General features: G+C 47.6%; 1 pseudogene; it reads left to right on the forward strand.

The window, feature by feature from the left end:
* The first annotated feature begins 8637 nt into the window (after window positions 1-8637).
* Window positions 8638-10465, forward strand: LOC119350387 (annotated as a pseudogene).
* Window positions 10466-10685: the final 220 nt, after the last annotated feature.

Consider the following 10685-nt stretch of genomic DNA (forward strand, 5'->3'; position numbering starts at 1 on the left):
TTTCGTTTGGGTCGGCCGCCCGCTCGGCGTCCGCCCTGTTTGATATTTGGATCGGCAGTGCGTCCAATGAGCCGACTCATATATGCCGGTGTGGCCGGCTGGCCTGCCTTTTTCAACAAATAGCACAAATTTCGCATTATTTTACACACAAATTTTGCATTATTTCACAAGCAAACATATAGTCCACAACCAAATAAATAGTATAGTTTTACAAGTTGAATAAAAGTAAAATAGTCTCACATAGTTTTTCAAGTTGAATAAAAAAGATACATCTATCGGTTGTCAACATGAGCCTACATATACTCAACAAAATCATTTTGCAGTTGCATGTGAGTTTTCCAATCATGCATGTCATGATGAAATTGAATGAACTATCCAAACGTTGCCGCTCCTCCATGCTCAGGCACAACATTCTCACCCTGAAACTGAAACCCTTGATTGTAGAAATGTTATGGGCGCTCATTTTCTATGATCATATTGTGCATGATCACACAAGCAGTCATCACTTCCCACAGTTTTTTCGTGCTCCAAGTCTTAGCAGGATACTGAACGATGCCCCGTCGAGATTGCAAAACACCAAAGGCACGCTTGACGTCCTTCCTAGCACTCTCTTGCTCTTGGGCAAAATCTTTTCCTCTTCTCTCCGACAAGGTTGGGGACTGTCTTCACAATAGTGGTCCACTGAGGGTATATAACGTCACCCAGGTAGTATACTTTGTCGTACTTGTGGCCATTGATGGTAAAATTAACTGGTGGGATGTTGCCTTCGACAAGCCAAGCAAACACCGGCGAGCTGAAGCACGTTGATATTATTGTGTGATCCAGCCATGCAAAAGAAAGTGTGCCAAATCCAGAGATCTTGAGATGCCACAGCGTCAAGTATGAGTGTATGACAGTGCAAGCCCTGACATGGCCCTTATAATGCCCTTGCGAAGCAGAAGGGCAATTCTTCCACTCCCAATGCATGCAACCTATACTGCCAAGCATCCCTGGGAAGCCCCTGCTGGCATTCATCCTCAACAAGCGGGGTGTATCTTGAGGAGTCGGCTCTTTTAAGTACTTAGGGCCAAAAACAACAATAACAACCCTACAAAGACTTGTATAGGGAGTCTAGGCATGCAGACTCGCTCATATGGACGTACTCGTCAATGAGATCACCGGGCACTCCATATGCAAGCATTCGGATGGCTGCAGTGCATTTCTGATAAGAGGAGAAGCCAATCTTTCCGAGGGCATCCTCTTTGCACTTGAAATAGTCATCGTAGCCGACCACCCCCTCTCTAATACGGTTGAAAAGATGCCTACTTATACGGAAACGACGGCGGAATTTCTGATGTTTGAACAACGGGTTCTTTGTGTCAAAGTAGTTCTTCCAAAGAAGGAAATCTCTACTCTCTCTCGGTTGCGATTCAACGCCGGAAGGTGCCCCGAAACGGAGCCACGGAATAACGGACACCGGCTATTGAGGTGGTGATGGACCAACACGGTAGCCAAGATCTCCTCCTCGTCATCGGACGAGGAATCGTCGGAGTCGCAAAGGAAATTGTGAAAAAAGAACTCGCCGGCGGTTTTGTACCTTGGCAAACTATCGAACAGTTTGCGGGCGTCGACGAAGGAGCCAGACGGCGAAGGGAGTCGTGCCGCCCTCGGACAAGCTACCTGCCCCAGCTGTGTCCGACGAGTGTGCCGGTGTCAGGACGAAGGAGCTGGCCGAGGCGGCGAGGCGACTTCTTGGCCACGGTTGTGTCGGGGAGTGGGGGTGGGAAGCTTTCGGATCCTCGGCAGCAAGACGGCGCTGGCGGCGACGTGAGAGGTGGCAGCATTGCGGGGGTAGATGTTGCGGCACCGGCAGCTGGTAGAGGCACCAGAAAAATGGGCAGTGGCATCGGCGATGAAGGAGGCGGGCGAGGGTTTGTTGTTGGGAGAGGATGGCCAATGTGCCACCGACCAACAAGCCAGGGGGTGGAGTAGGCGCGCGCGCATCCGTCTCCTGTCCGCGTCAACGCAAATCCGGCTCAAAAGTGGACCGGGAATGGGTCGACAGGCGGACGAAAAGCGTACGCGCATCCGTTTGGGTCGGCGCGTTGGGCCGACTTTTCTGTCCCCGCTGACCCGAACAGACGCGCGCGGACAAAATGGGTCGGCGTGTTGGATTTGCTCTAAGAGCATGGCTAATAGTACGTTGATGGCTATATAATATTGACATGCCATCTATAGCCAATCTTGTAGCCGGCTAGTACAATAGTAAGATGTAAAGATGTGCTACTTCATTAATACATGGCCCACCTCCCACCCTCACATAGTGCCTAGAAGCGTGTGCTACATTTGGCTCTTACTAAAGGGGACCAATTTTAATCTCCGCGCATGAGATGGTGGGGCAGCAGCCACACCAGCCAATGCATGCACACAAATATGGCGGCCAAGCGACGGGCATTAACTAAAGCCTGAGATTACGGGGTTTAACCACAGCTAATAATTGTTTTCCTTGATCCTGTCGATTTGGTCTTTTGGCCTAATAAATCCAAACGAAGGGAGTATTCTATAACCGGGAGTTCCTATGCACCACTTGTTGTGTAATACAGTGAAAAATCGCAAAAAAGATAGCTAATTTTGTAGCCGACAAGTACAATAATCTCTATTTCTTCTCTATCTCTATCTCTTTCTCTAGCTAAAAGAACATAAGATTCCTTCTCCCCTCTTACCTCAATTGTTTGGTCGAACCCTCCCCCGGTCTTCCCTTCGTGCGACCTCTCCCGATTCCCTTAATTAATCGCTCCCGTAAACACTGTTCAGTTTCCTGTTTTTTCTTCCTTGCACACCCGCCCCGCCAAATCTACCGCCCCGACCCCGCTTGATCTGATCTAGAGTAGGAGGGGTTGCCTCCTGTCCCGTCCTTTCTTGCACCGCCCGTCGAGGATGCTGAGAGTAGCGAGGAGAGCGGCTGCCGTGCTTGCCGATGCGAGGCGCCCCTGCAGTTGTGCTCTGTTGGCCGGCTCGCGGAGGGACCAATTTGATGCGTGCATGGCGCCTATCCACCGTGCAGCCGTGGACATAGATAGATTTGATTGGCCGGTGTTAGTTGCATCGTCACCAAGTTGTATGCGTGCCGTTTCCGTTTGTCACTGCATCCCTATCAAACGAGCACTGTAATGTCACCAGTGCATTTTTTGGCACTGCTTTCGCTCTAGTTTTTTAAACCGTTTGTCGGAACAAGGCGTATAATGTATCATTGGATAGCTACGGAATATGCGCAGCCTCGTCATGTTGAACACTTTTCGAGATTCGTCGCGGTTTAAGAGCAGTTTCAAAAACAGTGCGCGCATGACAGGATGCAGCGAGCGTATTTTTGTGATTTTTTCTAAACCGTGCATCGGAATGAAGCAAATGATATGGCGTTGGAAAGATATCGTCGAGCCGCAACTTTTTAATTTAGATTACACTCTCTAATTTCTCATGGTTTAAGAGCAGTTTCAAATTTACTAAAAACCGAATCCTGTTTTGCAAAAAATTTGATTTTTTGGGTACTGTTTTCGCTGCAGTTTTTTAACCGTTTGACGGAATGAGACGTGTGATACACCGTTGGAAAGATGTGGAATAGGCGCAACTTTTATATGTTGGTCATTTATTGAGATTCCTCATGGTTTTAAATGAAATTTCAAAACGGTGTGGCTGCCTACGTGTGGTAACGAGCGTATTTTCATAAAAAAATTCAAACCGTTTGGCGGAACGATGCAAATGATACGGCGTTGGAAAGATATTGATGAGGCACAACTTTTTTATGTAGAATACTCTCTCCAATTCCTTACGATTTAGGAGTAATTTTGATTTTAACAAAATGCGGACACTGTTTTTTCGCGACACCAAAATCGTCGTATGTACTGCATCAGACAAAAAAACCGCACTTCTTTAGACCAAAAACTACACTTCATCGGGCAGACAAGTGCACTGCATGATTTCTTTTTTGTGGGACATAAACTTTCCCAAACAAGGTGGAGTGCGCTTCATGTCGAGTGTTGATGAACCACAATATTATGAGAAGTGAACCTCGAGACTACCGTAAACAGGCCGAGACACTACCTAAGAGAACCGCTTGAGCTTTTCCCAAACTCAATATTTTTTGTGGACCGCAGGGACTGAGCAAGTGAACCACATGTAATGAGAAGTGAGCTGCTTTCCGAGGTGTTTTTGTTTCGGACCACCAAGTGAACAACGAAGGAGTTCTATAGCGAACTTCGTGAGAGAACAAAATGAGCTTCAAACATACATATCCATCCATTATTTTTACATAGCTACACAGCCATCCAGTACATAGCAGAATCAACAACGCAGTACCCAACTGAACTGCACTAAGCAAAGACTTGCTTATGCAAAATTACCATCCATTCTTACTACAAAATGAACTTCAAATGCACTAGGCAGTACCCTTTTTTCTCTCGGTGTTTCTCATAAACAATAAAAAGAACTTCAAATGAACAATGTCGTTCTCTTTCTTTTCTTTAGTGAATGCACTGCAATTGATTCCTAGAAACAGATTATAAATGAGTGAGCTACAAAACGACGCATGTTGGAGATGGTGTATTGCAGTATGGTCATGCCATACGAGCGTGCCGTCGCAACTTTTCACCAGAAGCAAACTAGAGCACCTCCGCAAGCGAACTTCCCCTCACAAGTACAACAAAACAAAAACTGAATAAGCAAAAAAAATGAATTACATGGGAGCACACCAGGGGTGAAGTGCACTGCACTGCCGTGCAAATATGAACGACCAAAAAAACTTTGAAGTACACTGTGAACTCCAGCGCCATGGCATTACCGGAGTACTACAGCGAACTGCAATGTCAGGGGGAGGTGAGTATCATGCTCAGGTTAAGGGACTGCACCGTAGCTTCTCTGTACTGCAAAAAAAACGAGGTGACTCCGATGAACAACGAACCGCACGGAACAAGGCACCTCGTCGCCGTGCACCATGGTTGTCAAAGAAGAGCATGTTGTATCCAACGAGCACAAGTGCCAGCACCGGCGACCACTCTGGAGGACACCAAAGGGGTGCGCCATGGACAGCGATGCGGGCGCCAAGATGGGAGGAATTGGAGGACCGAAGTGGTGCTGATGGAAGATCCTGCCATTGGTCGCAAAGGGGTATCTCCCCTACTCCAAGGAAACTCACCGGGGAAGGAGGGGGGCGGGGCGAGGAAATCACAGCGGCGCTCGAATTTGGGGATGGGGACTCGGCCCAATCCCGTCGACCCTGAACTTCCCCGCCCGTCGCCACCTCCACCTACTACGGGTACGGGTCGCTGCGGCCACCAGAGCGCCATCGGCCGCCGGATCCCGACACCTACCTCCCAAGTCCACCACTCCCCTCTCCTTAGTGGCCGGAGGTGATTGGATCCGGACGCCGTGGACGAGATTCGTTCGTCCGGAGTTCTCGAGCGTCGGGCATCAGCACCCCTGCCCGTTTTGCCAGCTCAGAGCACAAGCGGGTGTGGCCGACCTCCGCCCGTCCGGGGAAGAAGGAAAAAGGGGATGGAGGGGAGGTACTGTTGGGAGGGGGCGGCGTCTGCGGGAGGTACTGGTGGGAGGAGGCAGGCGCCGGGCATGCGGCCTGGCGGCAGAAGCTGCAGTGGAGATCGGGAGGAAGGTGGGAGAGAGGTGGGGTTTGTGCGTGGCAGAGTGGGGGATGAAGAAGCAGCCAGGGGGATTTTTCTTTTTTTCTTTTAATTTGTAGTTGCGGTTCGGTTCAGGGTGGGTGGGGTGGTCGGTTTGCTGGCTTCGGCGATGCTTAGGTGTTAGCAGAATAATAGAAAGTGTTATCAGAATAAGGTTTTAAGGGTGTTATTAGAATAAACTCATCATACACACACGCGCGCACACACACGTGTGATGTTAAACAAAAGGAGGCATAAGCCTAATGAAAATTTTGATTGATTTAATTCTTAATAGCATGATATGAATATATCATCCATGCAAACATACTATTTTCTCGTTGCAACACACGGGCACTTACCTAGTAAGATGTAAAGATAAGCTACTTCATTAATACATGGCACATCTCCCATTCTCACATAGTGCCTAGGAGCGCGTGCTGCAACTGGCTCTTATTCTGTAACCGGGAGTTCCTATGCAGGAGGAAGGGATCGAACAAGGGACCGCCTGTTGCTTACGCACCAACCAAGCCAACGGGATATATAAGCTTTCTGGTTTACTATGGCGCGCAAAGCTAAAGGTAATGTAGATTTGAACATTTTGTCAACTCCAAACATGAACATTATTTTGAAAAAGTGTTTTTTATAAAGCGAACACTTTTCAAATTTGAGAAGAAAAATAAAAAGCTCAAACATTTTTTGAATATGTGAACAAATTTTGGATGAATTTAAAACTTTCTGAAAATCACAAACATTTTTAAATATGTGAACAATATTTTGTAAAACGGAACATTTTTTGAAACTCTGAACAAAAATTTGGAATCAGATATATTTATGGAATCCGTGAACAATTTTTGAAACGAGAACATTTTTTCAAACTTAGAACAAAATTTGAAAATGATTTTTTATAAAAAAACAAACATTTTTTGAAAAACATGAAGAAATTTTATGAAATCAGGAACATTTTTTAAAACTATGAAATATTCTTAAAAGACGTAAAAGGAACATGAGAAAATAAGCAGAAATAACGAAAAAAGAGGATGAACTTTTTTTAAATTCCAAAACAAATTTGGATATGTGAACTTTTTAAAAATTGACAAACACTTTTCAAAACTCCCAAACCAAATTAGAAACAGACAAATTTTTAAAATTGCGAACAAATTTTGAATGGAAACAATTTTGAAACTACCGAACAAAATTGGAAAAGACGAACATTTTTATTAAATTTTTGAATGAATTTTGAAAGAGGAACATTTATTCAAACTCCTAAACAAAATTTGGAAATGCGAACATTTTTTGGAAATTATGAACAATATTTGAAAGGTGAACATTTTTTTAAATATGCAAACATTTTAATAAAAAAAATGGAGAATTGTGTTTTGAATTTGGAACAAAAGATAATAACAGGAACATTTTTTGAACTTCCGAACATTGTTTGAATTTTTGAACAAAATTTGAAATTCTCAAGAACAAGAAAGAGAAGAAAAAGGAATTACAAAGAAATAGAAAAAATGAAGTAAAGAAACAAATATATGGAAAAAATGTTTTTTTAAAGCGAACATTTTCTGAAACTATGGAAGAAATTTGACAAGGTAATTTTTTTTGAAACACAAACATTTTTTGAAAAACGAGAATTTTGTGGAACTACCAAATTTTTATAAATGCAAAGTTTTTTTATAAATATGTGAAGAATTTTCAAGAAACATGAATATTTTTTGAAATAAAAACAAAAGGAAAAAAAGGAAAGAAAAAGATATAGAAAAAGGAGAGAAAATAAAAAGCAAGTAACATGCAGAAGAAGAAATTGAGACAGCAAAAAAACCGGTTCAAGAACATCCTAGAAAGTTCCCAAAACTGAAAAAAACGGGTTCAAGAACCTCTTGAAGGTTCCCAAAACCGGGATGACAGAAGCGGTGGGCGGGCCGGCCCAGATCATCCCTCGCTCGCAAACCTCTGTGCGAACGCTCAACAACTTGACCCAACATGCATCACATAGGATTTTTCCCTCCTTACTGTGCGAACGCTTCAAATACTAAGAAGACTAGGCCCGCAAGGGTTCCTTTTTTCTGGTTTTTTTTGGAATTTTTTTTTACCGTTGTTGTTTGAATGACGCGTGTGCACGGTAGTTTTCTAAAATGTGATTGATCATATTTTTTTGCTTGGTCGGTCTTTTAAGCACGTTTGATTTTGTTGTCGTATGTGCCCTTGTCTATTCACGTGTGTACTCACACACATCCTACAAGAGAGAGTTCCTCCTTTTTTTAAAATTTAATTGATTGTACGTGCCTGTTCCAGAGTTATGTAGGTCAGATGCACACCACGCGCCGCTGCATGTCGCCACGTCTGCAGGTCAGATGCACACCACGCGCCGCTGCATGTCGCCACGTCTGCCTCACATGCAGTTGACCAACAATTCCATCGGTGACACGTTGTCTTCTAGAATTTGCTGGGATTTTGTCTCCTTCAAATTTGTCTCTCTCATGTATTTCCTTCCTTCGACGCGTCCATGGGCATGCATGTCTGCGCCATGCATCTCGCCACGTTTGCCTGCTGGGCTTTTCTCGTGGGTTCTATTTTTATTTTTTCTCTTCTTTTAGTTGCCTATAAGTACCTGTTTGCTTCCTGTTCCTTTGGTTTGGGCTACTCCGCTGTCGGCGGCCTTGTCCTGATTGGCTTGGACGAACTCGGCGCCTTTCATTGCCGCAGCGGAGCGAGATCGCCAGGCTCGCGTTGCCCGCCGGCGTGACGGCGAAGCGGCCGGCAAGGGGTGGAAGCGGTGCAAGGCGTGCACGAGGAGTTCGATTGGCGTGGACGAACTCGGCGCCTTCGTCGCCGTAGCGGAGCGAGATCGTCAGGCCTGTGCTGCCCGTCGGCGCGACGGCGAAGGGGCCGGAAAGGAGGTGGAAGCGGCCCAAGGCGCGTGCGAAGGACGACGCGCGCTGTTCGACCGGCCGGAGGCTTGCGCAGGAGGACGCCATTCTGGCTGTAGCCCATGGTAATCCGCCGCAGGTTCCATGGCGTCAGGTGGTCGGTGTCCGGCTCCGGCGGCAGTGAGTTCTCCGGCGGCAGTGAGTTCTTTTGTTCCTCGTTAGTATTGCTCTCTCTTCGCCCCGCTCCAGCTCCGGCCCCTTGGCTGCGGCCTCCTGCGACTTGCGAGGTGTTCTATCGATTGACCAAACCCAAACCGAGCCAGGTCTGAGCATGGACGATGGACATGCATGTACTTTCCTTCCTCAAGTAGTCCTCCTCCTTGGCGTCCTCCGCGGGCGTCCACGATGCTGGCCGCCACAGTCGGGACTACGTCGAGCGCGGCCCCCCAACGGGGACTTCTACACGGGGCAGTGGCGCGGCGGCGTGCCGCACGGCGACGGGAAGTACCTGTGGACGGACTGGTGCATGTACGAGGGGGAGTGGTGGCACGGCAAGGCCACGGGCCGGGGCAAGTTCTCCTGGCCGTCAGGCGCCACCTACAGGGCGAGTTCAAGGACGGCTTCATGGACGGCGACGACACCTGCACCATCGCCGCCGGGGACCCATACAATGCCTCCTGGTCCATGAACCTCCAGGATGGCGACGACAGGAAGAGCTACACCAACAGCGACCAATACGACGGCGACTCGTGCTCCGGGCTGCGGACGGCGCCGGCCGCTACATCTGGCACAACGGGACCGAGTACAGGGGAAGTGGCGGGCCAGCCTCATCGACGGCTGCGGCGCGCTCGCCTGGGCCGATGGCAACCGCTATGACGACGACTTGGAGGACGGCTGCCCGCGCGGCCAGGGCACCTTCCGATGGGACGACGACAGCGTCTACGTCGGCTTCTGGACGCGAGACGGCCTGAGCGGCATTGTCCAGCAGAAGGGCGTCTACCAGTACCACCCGTCTCCAGCGGCGTCGTCCCCGACAGCGCGCGACCCCCGCGATGGCTTCGCAAGGGAACTGTCGGGGTTCACGTCGGCGCCACCGAGTCCACGCCGCTGCAGAGGCCCCTCAACAGTTCGGGTAACCGGACGGCTAATGGGCGGGCTAGCTCCGTGTCCGGGATGAGCAATTGCTCCGTCGGCGACCCGAAGTACGACAAGATTTGCATCTGGGAGTCGAACGGCGACATCACCTGCGATATTGTGGACGGGGCCGCTCTGTTGGACGACGCGCGGAGGAGCGTGAGGACGGAGGACGGCGGGGAGAGCGCGGCGCTTCTGCCTCCGCCGTCCCAGGCGCCGCGCATTGCCAAGTCAAGTGGGTGTCCCCGTCGCTGGCGAAGCAACAGGGAGACCATCGTCAAGGGACACAAGCACTACGAGCTCATGCTGAACTTGCAGCTCGGGATCAGGTGGCTTGCTTCTGTCATCTTCCTTCGTCAGCGAGTCTGAAACTCTAAATTACGAAGATTTTGGAACTTTTGGTTGTGGAATTCGATCAACCAGAGAAATTTGCATTTGCTTTCAGTACCTCTGCTTCACGCAGAGTTATAGGAATATAGACAAGACTGAAATATGTGTTCATGAAGCCTATAGACGCTAACCAATATTCTTATGGCCCATGGTCCTATGTAAAGTATTCCAATACATTTCCACAAATTAGTTTTATATTCTTCACGTAACACATGTTCATGTCCAATCAGGGATGGATTGAAGTGGTGCTGGGACATGTATAGAGAAGGAGCCCACCTGTATGGACAAGTTTTGAATTGGGATGTGCTGTTTCCTACCTGGTGGTGTAGACGTTAGATGAGGGATCTCCATATAAGTAGAATGTCACACATATGAATGTTGCATCTGCGATGATTCATAGAAAACAAGCCAAGAGAACGATTCATCAGTTGCATATCTTTTTTTATGTTCCACATGTTATTCCTTTCTCTTTAAGTTGGTCTGCTGTTCAAAAAAAAAAACTGAGAATGTAATTATATGAGTAGCGTAGTTAAGTGTGTTAAAGAAGTATACATAGAAAAAAATAGACTGCTAGGCGTAAAAACTCGAGCTGGCTACAAAGGTACGCACATGCAGAACGTACAACAAATTTTCAGAAACTATATCA

This window comes from Triticum dicoccoides, chromosome 1B, assembly GCF_002162155.2.
Source record: "Triticum dicoccoides isolate Atlit2015 ecotype Zavitan chromosome 1B, WEW_v2.0, whole genome shotgun sequence".
Classification (NCBI taxonomy): Eukaryota; Viridiplantae; Streptophyta; class Magnoliopsida; order Poales; family Poaceae; genus Triticum; species Triticum dicoccoides.